Here is a 27901-nt window from a genome sequence, read left to right on the forward strand (position 1 = left end):
CGTAATTGTTTAAGATTTTTTAAAGATCTGAAATGATTGGAAAAACATTAATGAGTTCTTGGTTGATTTTGTCCCCACCGCAAGGAAGAGAATCGAGGATCCAACCTCATAATACGACAAGGTGATCGGTTCCAATTTATATTGTAGATCTAATTTTAAGTGTTCTTGATGGATACAATTAAAGGAATATATATTGAAATAGAAAGAAAAAATCAAAGAAAAGAGAAATTGAAAAAAGAACATGAAATTGGAAGGAGAATGCAATTCAAATATGAATTTCATTAATAAAAATAACAAAAAAAGTAATAATTCAGAGAATATGGGAGATTTAAAGTTTCATTAATAGAGTTTTCTTCATCTTCTTCTCCATTTTTTCCCTCTAAATCTACTTTTTCTCTCCTCTAAATCTTTTAGCTTTCTCTCTCTTCGATTATGGAGATAAATTATTTTCATAAAATTATGCCTATTTTCTAAGACCCTTTATCTATTTATAGAAGTAGAATCTTGAAATTACAACTAACTCTTTCACTTACAACTTACAATTGTTAGAGAGTACTCCATCTCTCACTTACAATTTTCACATATTATAGAATATTCCCTTTGTACTTCTTCTACAATTATTACAAAATAGTCTCTCTCTTTCAATATAATTATTGTAAAATGAATCATTTCACTTGTAATTGCAATTATTATAAAAAAAAATACTTCAAAATACAAGAAAATTTATAGAATTACCCTTCTTTTACAAATAATCCTCAAATACAATTAAGAAAAATATAAAACCACCTTAATTACATATCAAATATACATGTGCTAATTTTACCTTATAAGAATAAAAATCCCTCGATGTTGGTCTGCCAAAATGAAACTCAAAAACTAGCATTGAAGAAATTATCATCATAGAATCATCTTTTTCACAAAAATCTCATTGTAACATCCCCGAGTTAGATCAATCTTTTTTGTGTCTTTATCATCACAGAATCACCATCTTCACAAAAATCTCACTACATCATTTTTGATTAGATCAACTTTATCCATCTCTTCTCAAATAGACTGATAAATGTCATTGAGTGTTATTTCGACCCTATAATAGAAAAGTCCCCTTGATGCTACCCCTGTCAGAGAGTAGCTCAAGAGGTGGCATCACCACCAAAATGAAATATAGTCGTCATGAACACAATCTTCATTAGAACAAACCCAGTTACTACTGAAAATATTGGAATACAGATGATAAATACTTCCTAACATATGAGAGAAAGCTATGCATCAAATGTGTGAGAAATGTTTCTAGGTTGATTACACATTCGAATGTCTTTATCACCCAAAGATGTCAAATGAGTAAGAATATATAATAGGGGACGGATCATGGAATATATGTAAAAACAATGTAATAATAAAAAAATTCAAAATACGGGTTAGAAGTTTTGGATTGATATGATTTTTTGTGAGGATGATCTTTATCATGGAAGATAATCTTTAAAAAAAATCAGTCCAATCTGAAATTTCTAACCCCATCAAAAGTGATTTAGAATGTGGACCGTCGATTTTTTACCAATAATTTGTAAACCACTTTTGATGGACTTACAATTTTAGATTGAGATGATTTGTTGGGAGGATGATCTTCTCATCATAGAGAACATTCTTACAAAAAATCAACTCAATCCAAAACCTCTAACCCACATTTTGAACAACCATTGTTTAATATATATATAATATATATAATATATATATATAATATATATATATATAGATATATATATATATATATATAGGGAGCGGTTCGGCAGCCCTAAATTTTGCCAAGTTTGGTGTCAAACATTTTTTGTAAATCACTTTTGATGGGGTTAGAAGTTTTGGAATAGGCTGATTTTTAGTGAGGATGATCTCTACGGTGAAGAGATCATCCTCACAAAAAATCAGCTCATTTTGAAACTTCTAACCCTAGTTTACAAGATGAAGAATCGTGGACCGTCCAATTTTTGTAAATCACTTTTGATGGGGTTAGAAGTTTTGAAATAGGCTGATTTTTGGTTAGGATAATCTCCTCATCATAGAGATCATCCTCACAAAAAATCAGCTCATTCCAAAGCTTCTAATCCATATTTTGAAAAATGTTTGGCACCAAACTTGGCTAATTTTAGGGCTGCTGAACCGTCCCCATATATATATATATATATATATATATATATATATATATATATATATATATATATATATATATATAATATATATATATATATTGTAGACACCCCATTTTCGCACTCACCTGATTAATTAACTCATCAACCTGATTGCGACGATTCCCAATGATGGATGAATATTCTAATATTTTTTTTATTTGTTATTAGATATGTTTCAGAAATTCGGATGAGGTATCTCAAGTAAGCAAAACTTTAGAAATCACACTACGCTAGAAAAATATACCAAAAACGTAGAAATCATCATTGTGAGACAAAAAGAAGTTTTACGTGAAGATCACTAAAAAATGACTAAATTACCTAAAATACCCTAACATCAAAACATTCCTAGAGCCTACATTATGATTAGGAAAACCCTTTCAAATACAAAAAATAGCAAATTAAAGCCAAATAAATTGTTTCGTCAATTTTAAAAAAATTTAACCAAATTAAAAAAATACCCCTCATAGGGTCCATGACCATTTCACTTCAAAAACCCATAAGTGACACAAACCGATACTCCCATTGAATTCCATAAGAAAAACTGATTTCAAAACATCTCAAAACATCAAAAACGACTTCTCGACACAAAAATCCTCTTTAGGGGTAAAATGGTAATTTTTCAACCCAAAAAATTTAAAATTCTAAATTAATAATTAAAACATTAATTAACATAAAATGAAATCTTAATAAATTGAATTAAAATTTTTAAACAATTAAAACAATTAATTAAGCTCACGGGCCAAATTTTAAGTGGTAGCCCACTTGTTCAAATGGAGCCCACCTAACATTTATTAAAAGACCCCTTCATTTGGAGGCCCAAATAATTAAAGATATAACTAGGGGTGTGTCGATAATAAATTTCAACGAATCTACCTCGAGATTCGTGAAATATGATCGTAAATGATTTTATTGATTTCGATGAAAATGAGATACAGATCTCAGTGTTTCCTCTGATCAACAGTTAAATACAAAATAGTGATGACGTATGTAGCTTTTCTTCTCTCCGTGCTTCGCACTTTATCGGTTGAGAATGATGCTTTGATGTTGACTTTGCTTTATGCTTAATCTTCTGTAGAGGCTTCTGTAGTTTTCTTATCTCCGGACTTCGCACTTTATCGGTTGAGAAAATTTTCTTGACTTCAGGAGAAGGGCTTTATGCTTGATCTTCTCTTTAGTCGGAGTCCGGATCTCTGAAGAAACCTGCTTTGTCTTTAGAGGAGGGCTTGAGAGTTTCTTCTTCTTTAGAGAGAGAGTTTCTATTTTCTGAGATAAAGTGATCCTGATCCCCTCTCAATGAGAAAGGCTCTTGTATTTATAGATTTAAAGATAATTTAGCTTTCCAATTATACCCTCAACTTAAGAAGGTTTAACTGATTTATTTAAAAGACTAAATTTATCCAAATCCAATTTTAAGGATTTTATGGATTATTATTGAGCCAAATTTATTTATTTGGGTATAAGGCCCAATATTTAATATGGATCACTTGGATTTGCTGGATCATAGACTTTATTTGTAAAAACCCAAAATCCAGGCTTGTAAGAGGCACATTCCCATTTAATGGACTCAATTTTGATTTGAGGCCCACTAATAAAATTAGGACTTTTATTTATAAAATTTGTAAAGGCTTCTTTACAATTTTTTGATGCCTACAAATCCCCCTTAAGGATGCGTTGTCAGATGCATAGCTAATGACGATGTTTCCTTGATCATGTTGTAAGGAGTGTAAATGTTTTAGTGAAAAGTAACCTTTAGTCATTTTCATCTGATCTCCTTAGAATGTTTTTTTAGTTCTTTTTTTCTTTCAAGCTATTAAAGCCTAGTAAAGGTCCTCCATTTTAAGATCGATCGCACTTCGCTTCCTTGAGAACTTGTTGCTAGAGAAAACAATCGGGGTGAACTTCCTTTGTCTTTTCGACTGGATTTACTTGATGAATTCGTCAGATTTACTTAGAAAATTACAAGTACTTGAGCTTGGAGGAGTTGGTAACACACGACCTCAATTTGCAATCATGCGAGAAGTAACCTTTTGAAAACTATCAAGAAAATATTTTCCTTTAATTATTTGGAAAATATATCCTTTTTTATTTCAATGATTTTTTTTTTTACACCGATTGAACAAGAGGAAAAAATTTGATCATTGGCATTATGTTAATCACGATTGATAGGTGGGATTTGGCTTAAAAGAAACCAAGTTACATTGGAATTTTGTGTACTTGAGATGTATGATATCAAACTAAGTATTCCAAGTCAACTTCCAACTTCATCCAAAACACTTTTCCTATGTGTTTGAGGTCACTCTAGTACTATTCAAAGAGAAATTGTAGTGGTTTGGTAATTGGAGTTTTACATTACAAATATGAGGCCCACAAGTACAATTTTGTTTTCTTTGGTAACTGATGCCACGGCACAAACGGAGTAAAATTAGATAGAAGTTAGGCTCTAATGTAAATAAGAAATCAAATTCAACTCAAACTAAAGGTGAAGCTTTAACAAAAACCCAACTCTTATATGAATCTTGTTTCTGATGGCTGCAATTTGGACGCTTAACACCATTGATTTCATATTGGATTGGTGTGAATGATAAACGATTTTTATTTATTTATTTATCATTTTTTTTTGTCATCTTCATCTTGTCTATCTCCTTCCCCATCTCAATGTGGTGTTAAATTGCCCAACATGATAATCTATGTGAGAGCCAACACCCTTAGTAAGAATTAGCAACTTATTTGGTGTGAGGCTAGTCTTATTCATGAAGAGTACGACTGAAACTCATTTTTTTTAATCTCTTTCAATCCGTCTCCAAACACCTACAGCGTGTTCAAGAAGGACTCTTTCTTCAGCAAACTGATCCAATCGGTTCGATGAAGCTCTTTCAATCCATCTCAAACACCAACAATCGAATCTAAGGACTCTCCTCCTATAAACAGAACACACGACTGCTGCTGTTAATGGCTGATTTTTGAAGGGAAGTTGCACCAACATATTGGTTTTTGGAGTGCTGCATGCCTGCTATTAATATCTGATTCTTGAAGGGATGTTGCAGCAACACATTGGTTCTTGGAATGCTACATGCCTACGGGTACCCTTCTCTCCTTCTCCTTCTTCTTCTTTCAATATATATATATATATATATATATATTTTGTGCATAAACAGGGGCTGCGACCTCTACCCACAAAACGAACCATTGTTGGGTTCGTTTGAATTTGATCCAGGAAGGGAGAGATTAAGAAACGTTCGTGGATCATTAGTTGAGTACGAAGTTTCAATGATGAAGAAAAGATCAAAACTGGGTTCTTTTAAAAAAAATTTGGTTGCCAAAATAGGGGCATACGACTTGATCTTGCGTTCTACCCTATGGTGCTGCTGCTGTGGAGGTAAACTTCTCTCCTTCTCTTTTTCATCTTGCTGTCCAAACTCAGAACATGCTCAACAGGTTTGTCTTCTCTCCTTTTCGTCTACTAGTAGGGTGAAAACGCCCTCGATCCGTGGGGTTCGTGGATCCACTTTTGACCTTTGAGGTTTGGGAATCGCCACCTAGTTATTACGGTCTAGGAACCGTTCAATGACTCAGAACGGATAAATCAATTAATCTACTAAAATAGATATGGGTCCAGAGATCACGTTACAGGATTGGAAGGTGTTAGGCACCAACCCCGCCCGGCCAATGCCGGTCTCTACTTATGCCAAATAAAACTACATTGCTAACAAAAAGACTTAGATAAAAAAAATAAAAGAATTTTACCTTCGAACGCAACGGTTCTATTCCCTCAAATATGATAAAATCGCTCCTTGTACGGTACTCCTTGCTTTGTTCTATCTCCGGATCTGATTTCTGATCTCTGAGACAAGGTATCTCATTCTTAGATCTGGGTTCTTCGGATTTGTTTATGGATTTCTAGGTGTTTTTGAAGGGTTTTTAGGTATTTTTCAAGCTAAAATCGAAGTATGGGTGTTAGGTAAGGAGTTGGGACTTCAAAATTAGGGTTTATGGGAGGCTAGGGAACCATTTTGACCTATTTCTCTTAGTGTTTTTTCTTGGATACGAAAATAGGGTGTGGAGGCTCCTATTTATAAAGTTTTTTAGAAGAATTAAAGTTTGATTAGGGTTTCTTTTAGGGTTTTAATTAGGATTTTGACTTTAGTCTTATGAGATTGACTTAGTCTTTAGGGTTTTAATTTAGGGTTTTGACTTTAGTCTTATGAGATTGACTTGATTAGTTTAGATTAGGGTTTTGACTTTAGTCTTATGAGATTGACTTTAATACTTTGACTTTAGTCTTTCTTGGTTGACTTTTAATATCTTGACTTTAGTCTTACTTGATTGACTTTAAGATTAACTTTAGTCTTAGTTGATTGACTTTAATTTTTGGAGAACCCCCTTTTATTATATCTTTAATTCTTTGGGCCCCCAGATGGAAGGGTCCTTGAATAAATATCCTGGCAAACCATTAACAATTTTGCCTGAAAGCCTGATTGATCGATTTTTTGGTTTAAAATTTTAAATTATTTTTATTAATGTTTCACTTTACATTATTTAATGGTTTCTTTATTAATTTCAAAAATTTTAATTATTAAAATTGTAAAATTATCGTTTTGCCCTCGGAGAGGATTTTACGTTTTAAGTCATTTTTCAATGTTCTAGGATGTTTTTGAATCAGTTTTTCGTAAGGAATTCAATGGGAATATTGGTTTGTGTCATTTATGAAATTTTTTGTGCGAAATGATCATGAATTTTATAAGGGACATTTTCGTAATTTTATCGAATTCTGTGAAAATTGGCAACATGGTTTACCTGATTTCGATGTGTTGTTTTATGTGTTTGAATGGGTTTTCCTAAGCGTAGCGTGGGCCTTAGGGATGTTTTAAGGTTAGGAGTATTTTGGTAATTTAATCATTTTTTAGTGATTTTTATCGTAAAGCTTCTTTTTGTCTGCAAGATGATGATTTCTATGTTTCTGGGGTCATATTTTCCTAGTGTAGCGTGATTTCTACAGTTTTGTCAGTTCGTGATACCTCATCCGGATTTCTAAAATATATCTGGTAACAAAATAAAGTATTGGAATAAACATCCATCATTGGGAACCGTTGCGATCGGGTTGACGAGTTAATTAATCAGGCGAGTGCAAAAATGAGGTGTCTACATAAGGCAACATTGTTGCAAGGATAAACGTAAGTAGACAGGTAACCTTCTTATCTTTTTTTTTTTTTTTTTTAATTTTAACTTTCCACCACGTTTTCTTTTAGGCGTTGAAACGGACAATATGTTAGCCAAAGCAGACTAGCTTGGTAAAACAAGGAACTATTATTCAACTGAATAGCTATATTTGAAGCTCAAGTGAAAACTGTGGAGCCAAGCCAAGCCATGTCTTGCTTTCCTCCAACTTAGTAAGAGTTGCAGCAGAGTTGCTTAGTTGGTATGGTATTCGTGCACCAATCCTATCTTTTCTCTTTGCCATGAACCGATGAAGAGAAGTTTTTCTTGCAATTGGAAGATCTGAAATATTAACTTCAAGAGGCCTTTGAAGATGACTCTCTTGGGTTGAATTGATTCTAAAATCAAAAACCAAATTCGTACCCGAGGCAGCAACATTACTAGAATTGAGTTGTTCAGTTTCAGAAGTCGAAATGAAGTTGCTTCTACTGCTTGCAAAGAACATTATTTATTGTGCCTTCTCTGCTGCAAAGTTGTTGAACACAAGTACTTTTCTAGCATACAATATCGTCACTTCGGTGGATTTTGGATCTATTTCATATATGAAATAATCCTTCTTTGGAACGTCTTCCACAGAGATGGATTGATCAAAATTGGAATTTTAAGGAAACAAATCCATGGCCTTCAAGACCGTAGCGTTTCGGTCTAATACTTGTCCTGCTTTTTCCGTGTTCAGTGTCTATTTTGACTGAGGTGCCACACCTCTCTTCTTTAATATTGCAACATCTTCAGTAGCATTAGTTCATGGATGCAAATCAAGATGGCATTGAGGGTAGAGCAAAAGTAGAGAAGATTACAATGCTCAATCGTAATCATCATCATTCGACAATTATTAGTTGAGTGATGGTAACGAGCAAAAAGAATAAAAAGTGGTTCCAAGCATGCCCCCCCACAGCCACACATACTCATGCTCACACACTCTCACACACAACACTCTCTTTCTTCTCAACTATTTTTTTTTGTTCGATTTGAAACAATATATTCTGCATCTCACCTTTCCTTTACTCTCTTTTCTTTGTTTGCTTGTTGCATAAGCTTCGAGTGGTAGAAGCACTATGGAAATGTTGCAAGAAGCAATATATAAAACTTAAAATGAGAATTTTAGGTGGGAGACTTCTATTGTGATTGATGACGGCTAAGTTGCTGCTGAGAACGGTGATTTTGGATGCTATGGTTGTTGCCCCCTTCAATTTCTGAAACACAAAGAAGGTCAATTAACACACATAAGGGATGCAACTTCTTATCAATAGTGGCTAAACTATCCTATGGAGCAGCGTTATTTCTTGACTTCAGTGAATTTGCGACATTGGTAGAAGTATAGATCGACATAAATGATGGACAATTCTCATGCTCTTTTTTTTTTTTAAATGAAAACCCAATACTAACTTGACTATGTTAATTCATTGGGCAGAGCCATGAATATCTTGCTTGGAAGAATTTGCCCAAGTACAAATTGAAGATCATTGACGTCTTTTGATTATGTCCATTCAACACAAGCATTGCAACCAGCTACCTATATTGAACCAAATTGGTTGACCAACGATTAACCAAGAAGGCACCTCTTGACACCAAGAGCGTTGAATTCTCCACTTCAAAATCGAAAGTGACATTAGAATGACATGTATTGTTGTCTTAACTGGCATTGTTGTTGCATGTGTTCTCGTATCATTGTGGACAACTTACGCATACCAAAACAATACGCTACATTGGTATTAGGTACACCAATCTACACATGCTTGCAGCGTAGGTAGAAAGGCTTCAAAAGAGTCCAAACTCATCATCACATACTATGCTTATATTCATACAATCAAGATCAGCAGCTTAAAGCTTTGGGTGCACCACTTATCTTAATTATTCTTAGAAGATTGTAGACTTCTCTTTTTCTTACAGATCCAAGACTATCAATAATATTGATATAAAGATCTAATTCTTTTGGATCGATTACAACTTTGAAACCATCGGAAGGTATGGACCTTAGTCATTCTTCTCCTATATATTTTTTTTACTTTATCATCTTCGCATATCCCTTTTTATGAATTGTAGCCAAAATTACATATTGAGAACTTATAACCCTTATTAGTCAACTTTTAGAACATTTATCTGTTAGTCTGCTTAGCGGTGGCCAATGTTGAATTGTTAAAAGTATTGCTAGATAAACGATGTACATGTAGAAGAACATGCGACGAACCATTTGTCCAGCCAGTTGGCCATTAAAGCAACTGTTTATCAGTAATACTTAAGAGTGGACAACGTCAATTGGCTGACAAATGTCAACTGGCTAGCAGAATCATAAGATGCAAGATTTATACACGCAGAAGATCCGTGCGACGAACTATTTGTCCAGCTAGTTGGCTAACCTCTAAAGCCACTGTTTATCAGTAATGCTTAGGAATGGATGACGTCAACTGGCTGACAAACGTCAACTGGCTAAAAGAATCACAAGATGCAAGATTTATACATGTAGAAAATCCATACGACGAACTATTTGTCCAGCTGGTTGACTAACCTCTAAAGCAACTATTTATCAGTAATGCTTAGGAGTGGATGACATCAACTAGCTGACAAATGTCAACTGGCTAAAAGAATCGTGGTACGCAAGCTTTATGCACGTAGAAGATCCATGGGACGAATTATTTGTCCAACTGGTTAGCTAACCTCTAAAGCAACTGTTTATCAGTAATGCTTAGGAGTGGATGACGTCAACTGGCTAAAAGAATCGCGGTATGCAAGCTTTATGCACGTAGAAGATCCATGTGACGAACTATTTGTCCAGTTGGTTGGCTAACCTCTAAAGCAATTGTTTATCACTAATGCTTAGGAGGTGACAATGTCAACTGGTTGACAAACGTCAACTAGCTTGCAGAATCACGGGACGCAAGATTTGTATACACAGAAGAACTATGCGATGAATTATTTGTTCAGCTAGTTGGCCAACCTCTAAAGTAACTGTTTATCAGTAGTGCTTAGGAGTGGACAATGTCAATGGGTTGACAAACGTCAACTGATTTGCAGAATCACGAGACTCAAGATTTGTATATGTAGAAGAACCATGCGATGAACTATTTGTCCAGTTCGTTGGCCAATCTCTAAAGTAGCTTTTCCTCAGTAGTGTTTAGTAGTGGACAACGTCAACTGGTTTACAGAATTACAAGACGCAAGATTTATATACGCAGAAGAACCATGCGACGATCTATTTGTCCAGCTAGTTGGTCAATCTCTGAGGCAGCTGTTCATCAGTGGTGCTTAGGAATGGACAGTGTCAACTGGCTGACAAACGTCAACTGGCTTGCAGAATCACAAGACTCAAAATTTGTATATGCAAAAGAACCATGCGACGAACTTTTTGTCTAGCTCGTTGGCCAATCTCTAAAGCAGTTGTTCCTCAGTAGTACGTAGTAGTAGACAACGTCAATGGGCTGACAAACGTCAACTGGTTTGTAGAATCACGAGACGCAAGATTTGTATACGCAGAAAAACCATGCGACAAACTTTTTATCTAGCTCGTTGGTCAATCTCTAAAGCAGTTGTTCCTCAATAGTGGAAAACGTCAATGAGTTGACAAACGTCAACTGGTTTGCAGAATCACGAGATGCAAGATTTGTATACGCAGAAGAACCATGCGATGATCTATTTGTCCAGTTAGTTGGTCAATCTCTAAGGCAGCTATTCATCAGTGGTGCTTAGGAATAGACAATGTTAACTGGCTAGCAGTATCACAACGTCAACTGGCTAGAAGAAGTATGCGACGAATTATTTGTTTAGCCGGTTGACCAATCTCTAAAGCAACTGTTCATCAGTAGTGCTTAGGAGTAGACAACGTCAACTGGTTAGCAGCATCACAACGTCAATTGGTTGACAAACGTCAACTGACTAAAAAAATCATGCGACGAGCATTTGTCCAACCGGTTGGTCAATCTCTAGCGTCTGAGCATTATTGAATATGATGGCTTTTTTATTCATACTTTTATATATCTTTAGTCGATGTGACACTAGTACTTAGTGCGATATGACATATATGTTTTTTGTTGATATGGTTGAACCTGAAGTAACTTTGCAGGCTGCCTACGTACCCAAAATGGGATCAAAACATAACGTAGTTCAGATGGATAATACTCTGAATTTTGCCTAGATCGCCCTCTCGGGTTTTCAATCTAGCAAGCTCAAAATTTTTTTGTTAGACCGTTCACAGTTTTAACTCATGCGGGTCAGGAGTATCATGTAGTTTAAACACGTACGATAATAAGCATTGTCAAACAGTTTAGGCTCGTGCTGGGGAGCATTGTCAAATAGTTTAGGCTCGTGCTGTCAAACAGTTTAGGCTCGTGCTGGGGAGCATTGTTAAACAGTTTAGACTTGTGCTGGGGAGCATTGTCAAACAATTTAGACTCGTGCTGAGGAGCAATTTTTTTAAGCATAGTATCTTTTGAGGAATTTACCATTGATTGGACCAAGACGTAATCCTTCTGGTGTTACAAGAAGGTATGCACCATTAGTATATACTTCTTTCACTACATGAGGTCCATCCCATTTTGGATCAAACTTCTTTCTAGAACGGTGTGAGAGGATGATTGGTCGTTGTACAGCGAGAATTAAATCACCAACTTGAAAAGAACGTGGTCAAACTTTCTTATTGAATGCACGTGATAGACAGGCTTGGTAACATTCTAGCCGTTGTTGTGTTTCCAATCTCTTTTCGTCCAATGTTTTCAGTTTAGCCAAACGTATCTTAGCATTCTCATAGCAGGTCAATCCTTAGGGAAGGTATCTGTCGTTCCAATGGGAGAACAGTTTCAACTCCATAAACCAATGAGTAAGGTATGGCTTGAGTGGATGTGCGGTATGAGGTTCTATATGCTCATAATGCTTCTCCAATTCGTTCATGCCAATCTTTTTTTGATTTTGAGACAACCTTCTCAAGAAGCTTGAATGCTTCGGCAAGTCCATTTGCTGCAGCGTTGTACATTGTAGAACATATCTGCTTAATGTTAAACTTTATGCAGAATTGATCCATCAGTGTATTGCTAAAAGATTTTTCATTATCTATCATGATATATAGTGGAATGCCGTAACAAAAGATGATATTATTTTTGATGAAGTCAACTACCGTTTCTTTCTTGACCACTCGAAGGGGAACTGTTTCAACACATTTAGAAAGTAATCTGTTGTGACGAAGATATAGAGATGTTGCTTTGAAGATTTTTGGAGTGGTCCAACGACATCAAGTCCCCACCCGTCAAAGGGCCAAGATGCGATTGTAGGATGTAATGGCTCTGGTGGTTGACAAATGTAATCCTCATGAAATTAGCAAGTTTTACACCTCTTTGCATGGTCTAAAAATTTTTTCACCATAGTAGGCCAGTAAAATCCCATCATTTTTAGACTATGATGGAGTTTCGACCCTAACTAATGTGAACCGCACATTCCAGAGTGTGTTTCTTCTAAAGCATCTTGAATTTCATCATCTCCGAGACATCTCATTAAGATGTCATCGAAAGAGCGACGATATAATTTATCGTTAAAATATAAAAATCGAGGTGCCCTACGACGTATTTCAATTTTGTGCTTTAGGTCGTCTGGCAGCTTCCCATGCTGTAGATAGTCAATAAGTGGCTGTCTCTAATATTTGACTTCAACTATTTTGATGATGTTTGCTTCTTGCGACTCGTAATTTTCATTTATCAAAGGTGGTAGTACCCACCTATGGCAGATAGGAATACTCATTGTCTCTCCCTCTAGCATAGCCAAACTTGTAGCAAGACTAGCTAAAATGTCAGCCTGCTTTTTTTCAGTTCTTAGTATGTGCTTGATGATGACGTCTTCAAATTGACTTAGAAGTTGTGTAGCATACTGGTGATAAGGTACCAACTCATGTTTTTGAACATCATACTCTATTGAGAGTTGATTGATGACAAGCTGTGAGTCCCCATACACATAGAGTTGGTGTAACTTCATCTCTAGCCCGAGTTCTAAACCAATGATCAGCGATTGGTATTCTGCAACATTGTTTGAACATAATTTCGTCAAGGCAAACGAGAATGGCAATACTTCATTTTGTGGGGTGATAAAAATTACACCTGCCCCTGCTCCATCTTTTCTAGCACCCCCATCAAAGAACATTCTTCAAGCTGGAAGTACATCAATAGAGAATACTTCTTCGTTAGGCAAGTCGTGAGACAATTCCCATTCAACCGGAATAGGATGATCAACAAGAAAGTCGGCTAACGCTTGCCCTTTTACAGCCTTTTGAGGGATGTAATTAATCTCGAATTTTGATAAGAGAAGGGCCCATTTAGCTAGTCTTCCCGACAAGACTAGCCCTGTCATGATGTACTTGAGTGGATTAACTCGAGCAGTGAGTCGGATTGTGTGCGATAATATGTAATGCTTGAGTTTCTTTGTGGCAAAGATGAGTGCTAAACATGTCTTCTCGATGGGTGAATAGTTTACTTCTACTCCAACAAGAGTTCGACTCAAGTAGTAGAGTGCACCTTCTTTTCCTTCGTCATTTTCTTGAGTCAACAATGCTCATAGTGACATTTTTTGTGCACTAATATAGAGAATCAGTAGCTTTTCAGGAATTGGTACAGAAAGATATTCCTTGATGCTTTTCAGAGCATTCTCACAAGTTTCATCCCATTCAAATGATGTATCTTTCTTCATCAATTGACTAAAGGGATGACAATGCCCAGCTAAGTTTGAAATGAACCTACGAATGTAAGCAAGTCGGCCTTATAAACTTTTGAGTTCATGAATGTTCTTTGGTGCCGGCATCTTTTGAATGGCTTCAATCTTGTTTCGATCGATTTCAATACCACGATGCCAAACCACAAATCCGAAAAATTTACCCGAGGTAACTCCAAAAACACATTTTAATGAATTCATCTTGAGCTGGTACCGTCGTAATCTATCGAAGGTATCACATAAATGTTGTAAGTGATCTTCTTTTTTCTTAGATTTTAGTACTAGGTCATCAACGTAACACTTGACCTTGTCATGTAGCATGTCATCAAAGATCTTTTGCATAGCTCGTTGGTAAGTAGCACCGATATTCTTAAGTCCAAAAGGCATAACTTTGTAACAATATATACTTTTTGGGGTACCAAAGGCCGTGAGTTCCTCATCTTTTGGCGACATTTGAATTTGATTATAGTCTGAAGATCCATCCATGAAAGATAAAGCTTCATGTCATGTAGTTGCATCAACCATAAGTTCTATGATTGGAAGCGGAAAATCATTTTTTGGATATGCATTATTCAAGTCGCGAAAATCTACACACACTCGAATCTGTCCATTCTTCTTTCTTACCGGAACTATGTTGAAAATCCAGGTTTGATACTTTACTTCTCGAATAAAGCTAGCTTCTATCAACTTGTGACCTCTGTTTCAATCTGTGGTATCAACTTTGGCCGAAAACGACGTTGTGCCTGTTTTATTAGGCGAACTCCGTGTTTAATTACGAGCTGATGAACAGCGATCTTCGGGTCAAGTCCTGATATTTCTTTGTAAGTCCAAGCAAAGTCATCTTTGTATTCTTGCAGCAACTTGAGGTACTTAGATTCTTCATGTTGGTTTAGAAGAGTACTGATGAATGTGGGTCACGGCTCTTCAATTCCCAAGATTTATTTCTTTCAAATTATCGACAGTGGCTTGTCCGCCTTCTTAAAAGAGCGGTGGAGCATTTTCGAGTTCTTCATCTAACGACATATAATATTCTTCAGGGAATTCCTCAATAGTAATGTGATTTACATAAACAATATCTTCAGAATTGTCTATCCCCGTAGTTGAAGCTTGATTGTTACTCGTTTGATTTGTGAGGACAATTGTACGTCGTTTCACAACTAACGTATCTGATATCGAAACTTTCAAAATTGCTTGTCATTTCATGCGATATGGAATAATACTATGCAAGCTACTACTATCTTTATGCTCCACATGTTTATTTCTTTGCTTAGGTCGATGTCGTGATTCTCTTCGTATTTTTACTCCAACATTCTAACCAAGTCTAGATAGAGCAGACGCACGAGATTTATGAATTTATATATCATAATGATCATCTAAAGCACCCAATTGATCAAATACCGACGTGGTCCAGATGTAACCACCAATTCGATCAAAAATCGATATCCGTAGAATTGGGGTTTTTACAGACTCATCAATGATTTCTACTGCAGTATGTTATAAAACAGCCGTCTTCATCTTAGAAATTTTGATTGGAGATTCTAACGTATACCCTAGTCCCGCTCGTGTGAATGAAACTTTTTTTCCAGTTCGAACGAGTTTGACTTGTGTTGCAGTTAAACCATGAATTTGATTAGTTGGTAGTAGTTCACCCAATTGCACAGGTTCACCTTTTCCATAACCAACAATCTTGAATAACTTTGAAGTTTTAGGATCGAACCAACTTTTGGACTCTACTTTTGCGAGGTTGTCTTCATGGTCCTTCGCAATTGACGTAGTTGGGACAACATTTTCTACGAGTGTCCTTACTATGTAAGATTTTTGGAGAAGTGTAACCGAAAAGGTTAACTCTTCTTTCAGTATCTCCAATTCGACTTTAGAGATAGAAGGCTTGGTTTCTGAAGAAATATCTTCGAAAGGTGATTGTCCCGGCTTCAGTCGCGATTGTGACACATAACGAAGCATTGGGGTTGGCAACACAACTGTGAATGACGCGTCCGCCATTGATTGACTCACCTTGGTCCGTTGAGTTTCTGGTTCTTGCTTCTTTACTTGTTCTTTCTGAAGCTGAGGATCAGGAGAAATCTTCTCGGCATCATTCATAGTATGCTTTCTTCTGTCGGATTTTTCCTTACTAGATGGAGGTACCAAAATTGAAAGTGCTTCTTGAATGACGTCAGCTCCAAAATAGAATTTTGCATCAGTAAAATGTGTTTTTGCCTTGTTAAATGGTTGATCTTCGGCTATTACACATTTCTGCACACCATCTTGGTAATACTTGAAACATTGATGTAACGTGGATGGTATTACTCCAATTTCATGCAGTCACGGTCGACCGAAAAGCAAGTGATATGAAGTTTTACAATTAATCACGAGGAAGAGCGCTGTTGACTCCAAATCTGCAATAGAGAACTTGACTTTTATTATGCCGATCACTTTTTGACCTCCTAAGTTGAAATCCTGAATCATCAATTTACTGTGAGCAAGTTGATTCGATGAGATGCCAACTTGTTTCATAGTACGAATTGGCATAATGTTGACCGCAGAACCATAATCCAAGAGGGTTCTTTGAATTTTAGTTTCCCTCACATAACCTGTAACATAAAGAGGCCTATTGTGAGGTCGAGACCCCTATTGGAGATCCTCATCAGTGAAGGTGATTGTGGCCATGCACAGACCGTCTTCTTGTGGATCTATGTTGGGTTGAACTTCCTACTTTGATTCAGTTGAGCTTTGCTTTGAAGCATACTGAATCTTTTGAAGTTCATTGGAGAAATCCAAGTCAACCTGCAAATCTTTCATTTTTGAGGTGATATTGTCTTTCTCAAGTTCCTGATCTCCATCACTGGAAGTAATAAGATGTTCTTCGGACCTATTACCGACATTATCTTCTAGCACTTCTGCTTCCACTTGATGACATGAAACCGTTCAGACTTCCTTTAAGAGCTTTTTGGGTAAGAATTCTAGAAGTGTGACCGGCACACGAGGAGTTGCTGAAGGATGTCTTCGGGGTCTGCGGGCGGAACTCGGAAAACCTTCTTCTTTGTTGTTTTTTTTCGTTTCTTTGACCCTGTACTTGGTTTTGACTTTCTTCTATTTCTCTTTGGCTTTCGAGTAGAAAGAGTCGGCACGTATGTAGGATGTCTTTTTTGACGAGTGACAACTTTTCACCCTTCGTCATCAACTGAAGTAGACTGTGAGATATTCGACTTTGAATTTGAAGTCGGATGAGATTGTGGTCCTTGTTGGAGTGAAGTGGGAAATGTGATGATTTTTCTTTGATTTGGCCTTGCCCCCAACGTGGGATCGGCCTTTTCAACATCAGAATGTACGGATATGAGTTGTGATGGTTTAGGTAAAACTTTGGTGATCTGAGGAGATGGAGTTTGCGTAGCATACTGACTTGCCAAGAGTATTGGATCAAAATATACAAAAGTGACAGAGGTCATGTTGAAAGTAGCAACATTTTTGACACAGTCAAGTTCAATTTTTCCTTGACGTGCCAAATCCATAATCTTCTCTTTGAAGACGAAGCATTTTTCAATCGGGTGACTAATCACCCTATGATAGCGACAATATTTCGGATCATTGTCACGACCTACTTCCTTGGGTCGTTTGGGCACTGGAAGTTTAATGAGCTTTAATTTCAATAATTCTTCGAACATGCCCAAAACATCAGCATTAGGAAAATGGTACTCTCTTGCCTCAAGCTCTTTGAGAGTTTTCCAAGCTTTTCATTTTTCTTGTGTTGAATCAGCTCGTGGCTGATGTTCTCTTCTTTTACCTGTGATCTTGACATGTTTGTTGGTGGTAGTAGACAAGACTTCTTTAGTTTTGAAGGACTTGCCATCCTTCTTTTCTTGCTTTTGAGAATCGCTTGGTCGTGGAGTCTGATGCACAGCTATGCTCTGCTCCACGTCATGGGCTCGCGTGGCTTGCTCTTCGAAAGTGTGTGGCTTGATTCCTTTCAAGATGTAAAGGAGTTGCCAGTGCATCCCTTGAACACACATCTCGATAGCAGAAGATTAGGAGAGTCGATCCATGCAGTTGAGGGAAAGATTTCTTCATCGCTCTATGTACTCAATGACTGGTTCATTCTTCTTTTATTTGAAGGCAGCGAGCTCCACCATACTTACTGTTCTTCTAGTGCTATAGAAGCGGCCGAGGAACACTCTTTCAAGTTGATCCCTGTTATCTATTAAATTGGGTTCCAAGTCGGTGTACCAATCAAATGCATTACCACGGAGGGAGCGAACGAATTATTTTACCATGAAGTCATCGAATGTACCGGCGTTATTACAAGTTTCGATGAAATGGGCAATATGTTGTTTTGGGTTGCCTTTTCCTTCGAATTGTTGGAATTTTGAAGGTTGATATCCCGCTGGAAGACACATTTGTTCGATGCGTTGAGTGTAGGGTTTGGAGTAAACCAATGAGGACTATGGCATGCCCCCATACTGAGCACGAATGGTGTCAATAATCATTGCTTGTAGCTGTTGAATGGAAAGTGAGGCAATCGACCTCTGTGGTGGGTCTCGAGTAGCTTTACGTGAGCCAGCATAGTCTTCTTGTTCTTCTTCACGCGGAGTAGTGTACGCTTCAGGAGTGAATCCTAGAGGATGCGAAGGTCCAGCGCTTGATTCATTCTCCTTATCTTTATGCTCTAAACGACTAACAAGGGTTGCGATCTGAATGTCTTTGTCGTCCATTGCTTTTGTTAACTTGTTGATAGTGTCTGCCATCTGAGAAACTTGTTCTTCCATCGTTAACGCTCCAGCTGTCATCACTGCTCTGATGGATGTATGAGTTTGTGACGGAGAAGTGATCGATAAAGATCTAGATGATCCCTTGCTTGACTTCGACTTAGACCCAAAATCTGACGAGTCATCTTCTACCACGTCCACCCACGATTCCTTCGTGGTAAGTGCCGTTTTTGTGACACGTTTCTTGGAGGACGCTGGAGAGGTTCAACTAGCTTGGATCCACCAATCTTTGTCATTGTTCGTGTCACATGATGATCGCGACTAATAATCTGAGTAGATTCAAGATTGGAAGAAAGGATTTTCTTACCTTTCTCAGTTATGGGACCGACCTCAAGAAAAAGAGCAAGTTAAGATCATCCTCAGGAATCTTACTCCCAATTACGCCAAGTACTTGATGCCTCAATACTTGCCTACCTTTCAATCTCTTCTTGAAGCCGGAAACCAAGTTGAGGATGCTTACTCTTCAGGACTTTTCGGCAACTCGTCTGAGTCAAAACTCAAACACTTCAAACCCAGTACAAATTCCTTGCAAGTGGCCCATACCTCTTTTGTCCTAGCTCCTCAAGCCACGCAGTCCTCACAAGCCAAGCTTAGGAGACAATTCTCCAATCTCGGGATGTCCCTTAGTGTTGCCTATCAAAAATTGATGAAAAGGGGACTATTGACACCGTTACAACCTAAGCCGTTACCTAACCCTCTCCCTCCAAACTTGGACAATGGGCAATTCTGTGAATTTCACCAAATGCCTGGCCATGTTCTTGATAGGTGCATTACCCTCCGCCATGCTATCCAAGACCTTATCGAACAAGGAAAAGTTACCATACTCGCTCCTACCACGCCTAATGTCAAAACTAACCCTTTGCCTGCCTTTCAAAATCAACCCCCTCCTACTCTGAATCTAATATCCATGTCCAAACCCGATTCAGTTGACCCAGCTTCTTTTATCCGCTTGATTGGTCTTGATAGTGCATCTTTATCATGCCAAAATGGGTCCATCTGTCCTGAGATAGTGACAGAATTGAAAAGCAAAGAGAGTATGGAAGCAATGGGTTATCCAACATCAAACAAGCTTAAATCAGAACGTGAAGGTATGGCAAAAACGGACGAGCCTGAATCATCCCTTGTGAAGATATCCAAAGTGGCATAGACCCTAGCGTTGTACCTTTCCATTGAGAGTTATATCTCTTTTTGAGTTTTTGCTTAAGTGTTAGTTGCGTCAGTCTTTAAATTCAATTGGTCAATTCTATCGTATTAGGATTTATTATTTTGTCAAGTTTGCCAGTCCACGTTTTTCTATTCCAATAAAGTAAAGAAGCTTTTGATTATCATACGTGCAATAATAATGTGAACATAAAATCTAACAAGAAGAATGACTCAGAGCTCACTAATTGAACTTGATAAATATTGGAATAGGAGAGTACACTCAAGAAGTGCAAACTGATACTACATTATCCTCAAAAGAACATGAGAAAATGATGAATTCATTTAAGAAATTCAGCAGTGTTTTCGCATGATCTCATGAGAATATGGTAAATGCGAACATTATTTTACCTTTCGGATTGCACCAAAATGAGTCAGAACTTACTATCAAGAGTGAACATCAAAGCCAAAGATCATCAAGAATGATGTAATTGAAATCGTCGACAAAAATGCCAAGATTTGCAAGAAGGAATCCCTCATAAAGGATAAAGGATTTCCCCGGAATTCTAGAAGAAGTGAACAGTCGAATGCGGAAAACTTAATCATATTTTACAAAAGAAGATTGAAAGCGGTTTATTCTCAAAAGAAGATCTTGCTCACCAAAGTAATTAAGACATCGAGTTCCCAGCACCTTGACCAGATCAAGTAACTTTCACTAAAGGAGGCCTTCTTTGGCCGGACCTTTTTCTTATTTTACCAAGAAAATTAGAACCTTCCTTAGCCCCTTGCAGCTTGAAAAAAAAAAAAAATTCAATAGCCTTTTTTCTTTCTAAACCATACCAACTAATCTTGGGAGGGAAATCTTGTATGAACTACGTTTTGACCTGATCCCAAGAGAGAAAAGAAATATTTGGGGTACGTAGGCAACCTGAGAATTTACTTCAGGCCCGGTCACAACAAATAAAATATTCATTCTCTTAAGGAAAGAGTCATCGAAAGGAAAAACCCCTTATTGAAATGTGCAAAAGAAAATAATGCCAAACAGGGGGCATTAGAAGAAGAGAATCAAAAGAATTGAAGGAAATAAAAAAAAAAAAAAACCCAAACTAGGGGCATTAAAAAATGAATGATGATTAGAAAGAAAAAAACTCAAAAGAGTTGTCAAAAAGGGAGAATGTTATACTAGGGGCATATTGGGAAGTTGAGCCTTATACCTTTTTCTTTCTAAACCATGTCCCAAGCCCACCTACTAAGCCCTCCTGAATGCTAATTGATTTGGTTAAGGTCCTGGGAATCATAGGTTGTCAAGTTGAGTATCTGAGATTATCAAAAAGAAAGAAGCCCGTTAAGTTGAAAACCCGAAAGGGCGACTTAGGCAAAAGTTAGGGCATAACAAAAAAAAAGCAAGCCTGCTAGGTTGAAAACCTGAACAGGCGACCTAGGCAAAAATCAAGGCATCCTCAGAAAAAGAAAAAAAATAAAGCCCGTTAGATTGAAAACCTGAAGAGGCGATCTAGGCAAAAATTAGGGCATCATCAAATGGAAGGGAAGATTCTATCGAGAAAGAAAATTCAGAAGAAAAGCTTACCTAGAAGCTGGAGAATGTAGAAAATTGTTTAAGCCAGAACATCAATTTTTCAGTTGAGAGCTCATGGTTGACAAAGACAATGTTGAAGTTGAAGAAACTCAGAAGCCTTTCTTTTGAATATTGCAAGATCGTTAGTAGTGTCTGCTAATGGAAAATGTAGAATTATTGACCACTTTAAAGAGGAAGATCTTATATTCCAATATTTATCAAAGTCCAGCTTAAGCATTTGAAAAAAAAAAAGAAATTCGAAAGAGAATGATCATTTTCTTATTGCATATATGATAATCTCAAGAGTCTTGAATTTAAAGGAATGTCGATTCTTTTGTCTGTCATTTATTGGAGTCCGTAGTTCCTTTTCCATACTTTTCAAATGTAATCCAGTCCATCAGTTTCACAATCAAGTTTCAGATGTAAGCCAACCTGGAAACTAGGGGCATTTTTTAGAATAATTTCGATTATGAAATTTGCATTCTTGATCCTATGATCAAAAGGAAAAATCTTATTCAAAAGCTTAAAAGTCCGGCGAAGTCCAATCACAATTATGAATCCAGATGCATGATAAGCCAATAAAAGGTCAATCTCTCAATCGTTGAGCTCGATAATATCGAATCTTTAATTGATCCAAGCCCGAGAAGCGTGGCTCCATTGAGTTCGAGTCCGAGAAACGAGACTCTAACTCCTTTGAATCGTAGAATGAGTTAACAGGATTGTTTAAGTTCCTGTGAACCCAAGCCCGAGAAGCGTGGCTCCAGTCAGCTTGAGTCCGAGAAACGAGACTCCAGCCTTTTTGAATCATAAAATGAGTTAACAGGATTGTTTAAGTTTCTGCGAACCTCAGCCCGAGAAGCGTGGCTCCAACCAGTTTGAGTCCGAGAAATGAGACTCTAATATTTTTGAATCATAAAATGAGTTAACAGGATTTTTTAAGCTCCTACAAACCTTGGCCCGAGAAGCGTGGCTCCAACAATTTGAGTCCGATAAGTGAGGCTCCAATTGTGACAGGATTGTTTAAGTTCCTGTGAACCTTACCTAGAGTCCGAGAAACGAGACCCCAGCTTTGTTTGAATCATAAAATGAATTAACAGGATTGTTTAAGTTCCTAAAAATCAATCTTTTTGAATCATAGAATGAGTAGGATTTTTTAAGTTCCTACATACCTTTGCCCGAGAAGCGCGGCTTTAGTAGATTCGAGTCCGAGAAACGAGACTTCAACTGTGACAGGATTGTTTAAGTTCCTAAAAACCGATCTTAGCCAGAGTCCGAGAAACGAGACTCCAGCTTTGTTTGAACCATAGAATGAATTAACGGGATTGTTTAAGTTCTTGTAAACCTTAGCCAAAGTCCGAGAAACGAGACTCCAACCATTTGAAGTAGGATTGTTTAAGTTCCTGTAAACCTCAGTTCGAGTCCGAGAAACGAGACTCCAACCATTTGAAGTAGGATTGTTTAAGTTCCTGTAAACCTCAGTTCGAGTCTGAGAAACGAGACTCCAACCATTTGAAATAGGATTTGTTTTCCTCCAAACCTCAACTCGAAAAACGTGGCTCCAATAAGCTTGAGTCTAATGAGTGAGACTCAAATTTTTTCAAACTCTGAAAAAGAATCTCGATAGGATGTAATGAAGTTCCTATATCACCTGACTCCGATAATGTTATGATGTTAATTATCTCGTTGTTCAGACTTGCCATAATTTAAAATCATACGAGTGTTTTCATTGCATATGTGCATTCCAATCAGAATCATCATCGTCAGTGAGAGAAGATCTCTAGGACCTAACATTTGTTGTTATCGATAAGGGTTTAATCTCAATGATTCGATAGACTATTCTGTGAGCATCACAGCATTGCACACACGTGCACTTTTACATAAGTCAAGGAGAATTTTCCAAAATTCGAGGATTTGACACTTTTAGTCCAGGGAGAACTTACCTTCAAGGATCTGGACGCCCCGACGAACCACCAAATCAGACTGCAAAAATGAAATGTCATTGACTTTGGCATTCGGATGTCGCACTATCTACCAAAATAGATTTGCCGTCTAGTTTGCTTCCACCCTCTGCCAAAGAAGGGCATCTGTAGACACCCCATTTTTGCATTCGCCTGACTTGGCGATCCGTCACCCGGTTGCTGTGGATTCCTAATGATGAGCGCAAAGAACTCGAAAGTTTATGAGAAGTCTCCTTCCAATTCCTTCCACCTTCTAATTTTATTCTTTCTCCTTGCCACGCGACATAGAATTACGCACGCTTAGGATCGCTACACCATACACTCAACTTAGCAAGCACGTACGCTTAGGCTCGCTACACATTAAAACAACTTAGAGACCTCGCTACGCTAGGAAAACATGATCTCGAGACTTAGAAATAATCACGTTGCGATTGAAAGAAACTTCACGCCAAAACTCACCCAAATGAACAAAATTGAAAAAATGACGAAAATGCCCCTCAACCTCCAAACCCAACTTAGAGATCTCGATCCTTAGGAAAATATAATAAAAATTAAAATCAAATTAAAATTAAACAATTAAAACTTAAAATTTAATTTAAAATTAAATAATTAAAATCTAATCCAAAATTAAAACTTAAAATAAACAATTAAAATATAATTCAAAATTAAAAAATTAAAATTTAAAATTAAACAATTAAGATCTAAAAAAATTGAAACTTAAAATTTAATTCAAAATTAAACAATTAAAATCGGATTCTAAATTTAAACAATTAATTTGAAAACTTTAAACCAAAATTTAATCAACCCATCAACATAAATAAAAATCCAAGCAATCGATAATATTTAAATCAAGCTCCAATTAACCAATCCGAATTAAAATCTTAATCTAATCAACCAATCAAGATCGAAAAGTGAAACACAATTAATCTATTAAATTAAAATCAAACCGAAATTAAAACTTATGACTTAATCCATCAACCAAAATTACAAATCAAAATTCAATCAACAATGATCCACCAATGTGTCACGTATTGCGAAGCGTGGGATCATGGTCCCATTCTTTCTAAACTTTAAAAGAGAGATATTCTCTCTATTGGTTCGGTCAAAGAAGAAGCAAATAAAATAAAAAAAAGAAAAGAAATTAAATGTAAACATAAAAAAGGAAAGAGAGAGAAAGAATTGAAAAATAAAGAATAGAAACTTATCTTAATATAAAGGCTATGTTCTCTAAAGAAAGGAGGAGGCTGATTTTTTGAAAAAGACGAGAAAGGTTGACATTCTTGAGAAGAGGTTAGCAACAAAAGAAGGAAAAAGAAAGAAGAAAAAGAAAAGAAAAAAACAAAAAAACTTCTTCTTCTCCAACGTTGGGGGCTGCCCAATGGACTGAAATGTGGCTGCTATCTCTCTTTCCCCTCTACTCATTCTTCTCCTTTGCTGCCCCATCTTCTTCTCCCTTATTTTCCCATCTTCTTCTCTATAAAAACCAGCAACCTCGTCATCCATTACAACCCCCTTGCTGCCCCATCTTCTTTCTCCATCCAATTTGCAACCTCACCTTCCATTAACAGCCCCAACGGCAGCCCCAAACACCCTCTCCAGCCCATTACCTTCTTCCTCCTCTCTTTTCTGCAACCCCAATCACCTTCCCCTTCTTCTCCCTTGCTGCCCAGAAAAAAAAACAGCCACCTCACCGTCCGAAAATAGCGCCATTACAGCAACATTGCAGTCTCGACTTTACTCCAAAAAACAGCACCATTGCAGCACCAACCTTAGCCCTTCTTCAACCCCAAACGCCCTCCATTCGTAACCTTCCTTACAACACCCAAGCCCACACTCCATTAGAGTCATTAGCAGCACAGCAGTCCCATTGTAATAGCCTTGCATTCCACAAGCAGCAATACCCCCAACCTCACTCTATTGTAGCCCTTGCTGTGACGCCCAAGTCATCGCTCCATTACCGCAACATCATCTCCGTCAAGTCTCGATATCTCTCCTTTTGGGTAGCATATATCCATCCTCTCTCATACATTCGAGCAACAAGCAATCAAAGACTCTGAAGGAATCCCACGGAACTCGACCCTTGCAAGTGGTAAGTTCGATTTTTGTTTGTCTCTTCTTACGGCTATATAATCGTTATTCTATGTGTGGGTTTCATTCTGAGTCTTAATTTGTGAATTCCCACGAGTCAACTTGTTGTTTCTTCTTATGCACTTAGAAGTTTCAAAATTATTTTTTTATCAAAGGGATATAGGTCGACTCGCTGTTTTTCTGTGTGCCTAGAAGTTTCAAAATTGAATTTTTTTTTATCAAAGTAATAGGGGGGGCCAACTCACTGATTTTTGTATGCATGAGTGTCAAAATCGGATTTTTGATAACATTGGTATATGAGTTAACTCGCTGATCTGTGTGCACTAGAAGTTTAGGATTGATATTTTTATTAACTTGCCATGCTAGTTAACTCACTGATTTGTGTGCTCATATGGGTTTAAAATCGATGTTCTTTTTGATAATGGATACCGAGTTGACTCGCTGACTTGTGTGCATTAGAAGTTTAGGATTGACATTTTTATTAACTTGCCATGCTAGTTAACTCACTGATTTGCACGTGGGCATAGAGGTTCAAAATCAATCTTTTTAATAATATTGCCGCATGAGTTAACTCACTGATTTGCACGTGGGCATGGAGGTTCAAAATCAATCTTTTTAATAATATTGCCGCGTGAGTTAACTCACTGATTTCTATGTACATTGAAATTTCAAAATTGATTTATCAACAAAATAGACATTGAGTTAACTCATTGATTTGCATGTGTGCATAGGAAATTGAAATCGATTTTTTTGACAAAATTGACACGTGAGCCAATTCACTGATTTTTAGTGTACATAGGAATTTCAAAATCGGATTTTTGATAACATTGGACATATCAGTTGACTCACTGATTTTGGTGGACATTGGGGTGTGAAAACTTATTTTACTTTTCAAAATGTCGTTAATGGGTCGATTCGCCGATTTATGTTCACGTGACAATAATGGATTCTTGAAAATTCACAACTTGCTAATTTTGGGATTTGTGGATTTTTCCTTGATTTGGTGATTTTCCTAAGATCAAGATTTTCTATTTTTGGAAAGTTGATGTTTGTAAATTGCTAATTTGGGAAACCCAATTTTTAATAATTCTCTAATTTGGAAAACTCCTTTTTCAAATTTCTAATTTTGAACTCTCAATTTAGGAAGTTTCTAATTTCTAATTTGGAAATTTCGTAAGTTCCCAAATTAGAAGTTTCACATTCTCAGTTTTCTACTTTAAAAAGTTTTCACAAATTCCTAGTTTGGTCGATTTGGAAAATCTTCACATATTTGGATTTGTAATCGGAATATCTTGCCACGTGAGAGTTGAAACATGATATGAAATTTAGGCTTTTTCAAATATTTTCACTTTGATGCGGAATTCAAGAATCATATGATACTTGGGGGATATTGGCCTTGAGATTCGTTTAGGACACTCAATATAATTTGATGATGATGGTGATGATGATTGGACCATAATCTTGACTTTAGTCTCTACCCGTTGACCGTAGGATAGTTTGGATCGTAGTAGAGACCGATCATCTCGATCGGGCGGGTTCGGTGCCTAACACCTTCCGAAACCCGTAATCTGACCCCTTACCCATTTATCTGATCCGTGGACCGATCCGATCCATTTTGGAGTTATTTTTGGTTCCTAGACCTAAACTAGGTGGCGACTCCTTATTCCCTAAATGTCCCCAATTTACCAATCGGACCCCTATCCACAATTTGGTGGAAAACGGGTCGATGCGATTTCACTAATAGAAATTGAAAGTTACTTACAATGTATGTACAAAAGAATTGAAATGCGTGGGCGAAAATCGAGATGATTGGCGTATAAATCAAGATGGCCAAAACTTCGAGGCAACTCATTTTTGAATTTGGCCCGGTGGTTTCGAAGATCTCGATGCGATAATCCTTTCTTCCTTTTGCGACGGAGGACGGTTTGACTCTGAAATAGATGAAATCCAAGGTTGAAGTTACAAAACTCTTGTATATATATACGACTAATTTTTTATTATACGAGGGAAAGAGAAGAAGTTGGGTGGGTTTTGTAAATGTCGAGGTTGCAGACTTTTTTCCCTTCTACGTCGGTCATCAACGACGGACCGTTCGCGGTGAATCTGAGTTGGAAAGTCGAGGAAAAAATAAATTTTTTTTATAAAAAAAATGTTGGCTGTTTTTTGTACGACTTTAGAAGATGAATAGTAAAAAAATTTTAAAAATTTATTTATATAAAATTTTGGGACAATTTTGATATTTTGTCTATTATTTCGTTCGACAATAACTTGATCGTCTAGGCTCTAAAAGTGGCGAATAAATAC

The 27901-nt window shown here is 36.9% G+C and overlaps 1 long non-coding RNA gene across 1 annotated transcript in view; it reads left to right on the plus strand.

Annotated features, from left to right (window-relative positions):
• The window catches only part of LOC147410618 (uncharacterized), a 57894-nt gene that overhangs the window by 4993 nt on the left and 25000 nt on the right, over window positions 1–27901 (plus strand). The gene's annotated exons all lie outside the window — the stretch shown is intronic.

The sequence above is a fragment of the Akebia trifoliata genome, chromosome 1, assembly GCF_017979445.1.
Source record: "Akebia trifoliata isolate Shusen 1 chromosome 1, ASM1797944v1, whole genome shotgun sequence".
In the NCBI taxonomy this organism is placed as follows: Eukaryota; Viridiplantae; Streptophyta; class Magnoliopsida; order Ranunculales; family Lardizabalaceae; genus Akebia; species Akebia trifoliata.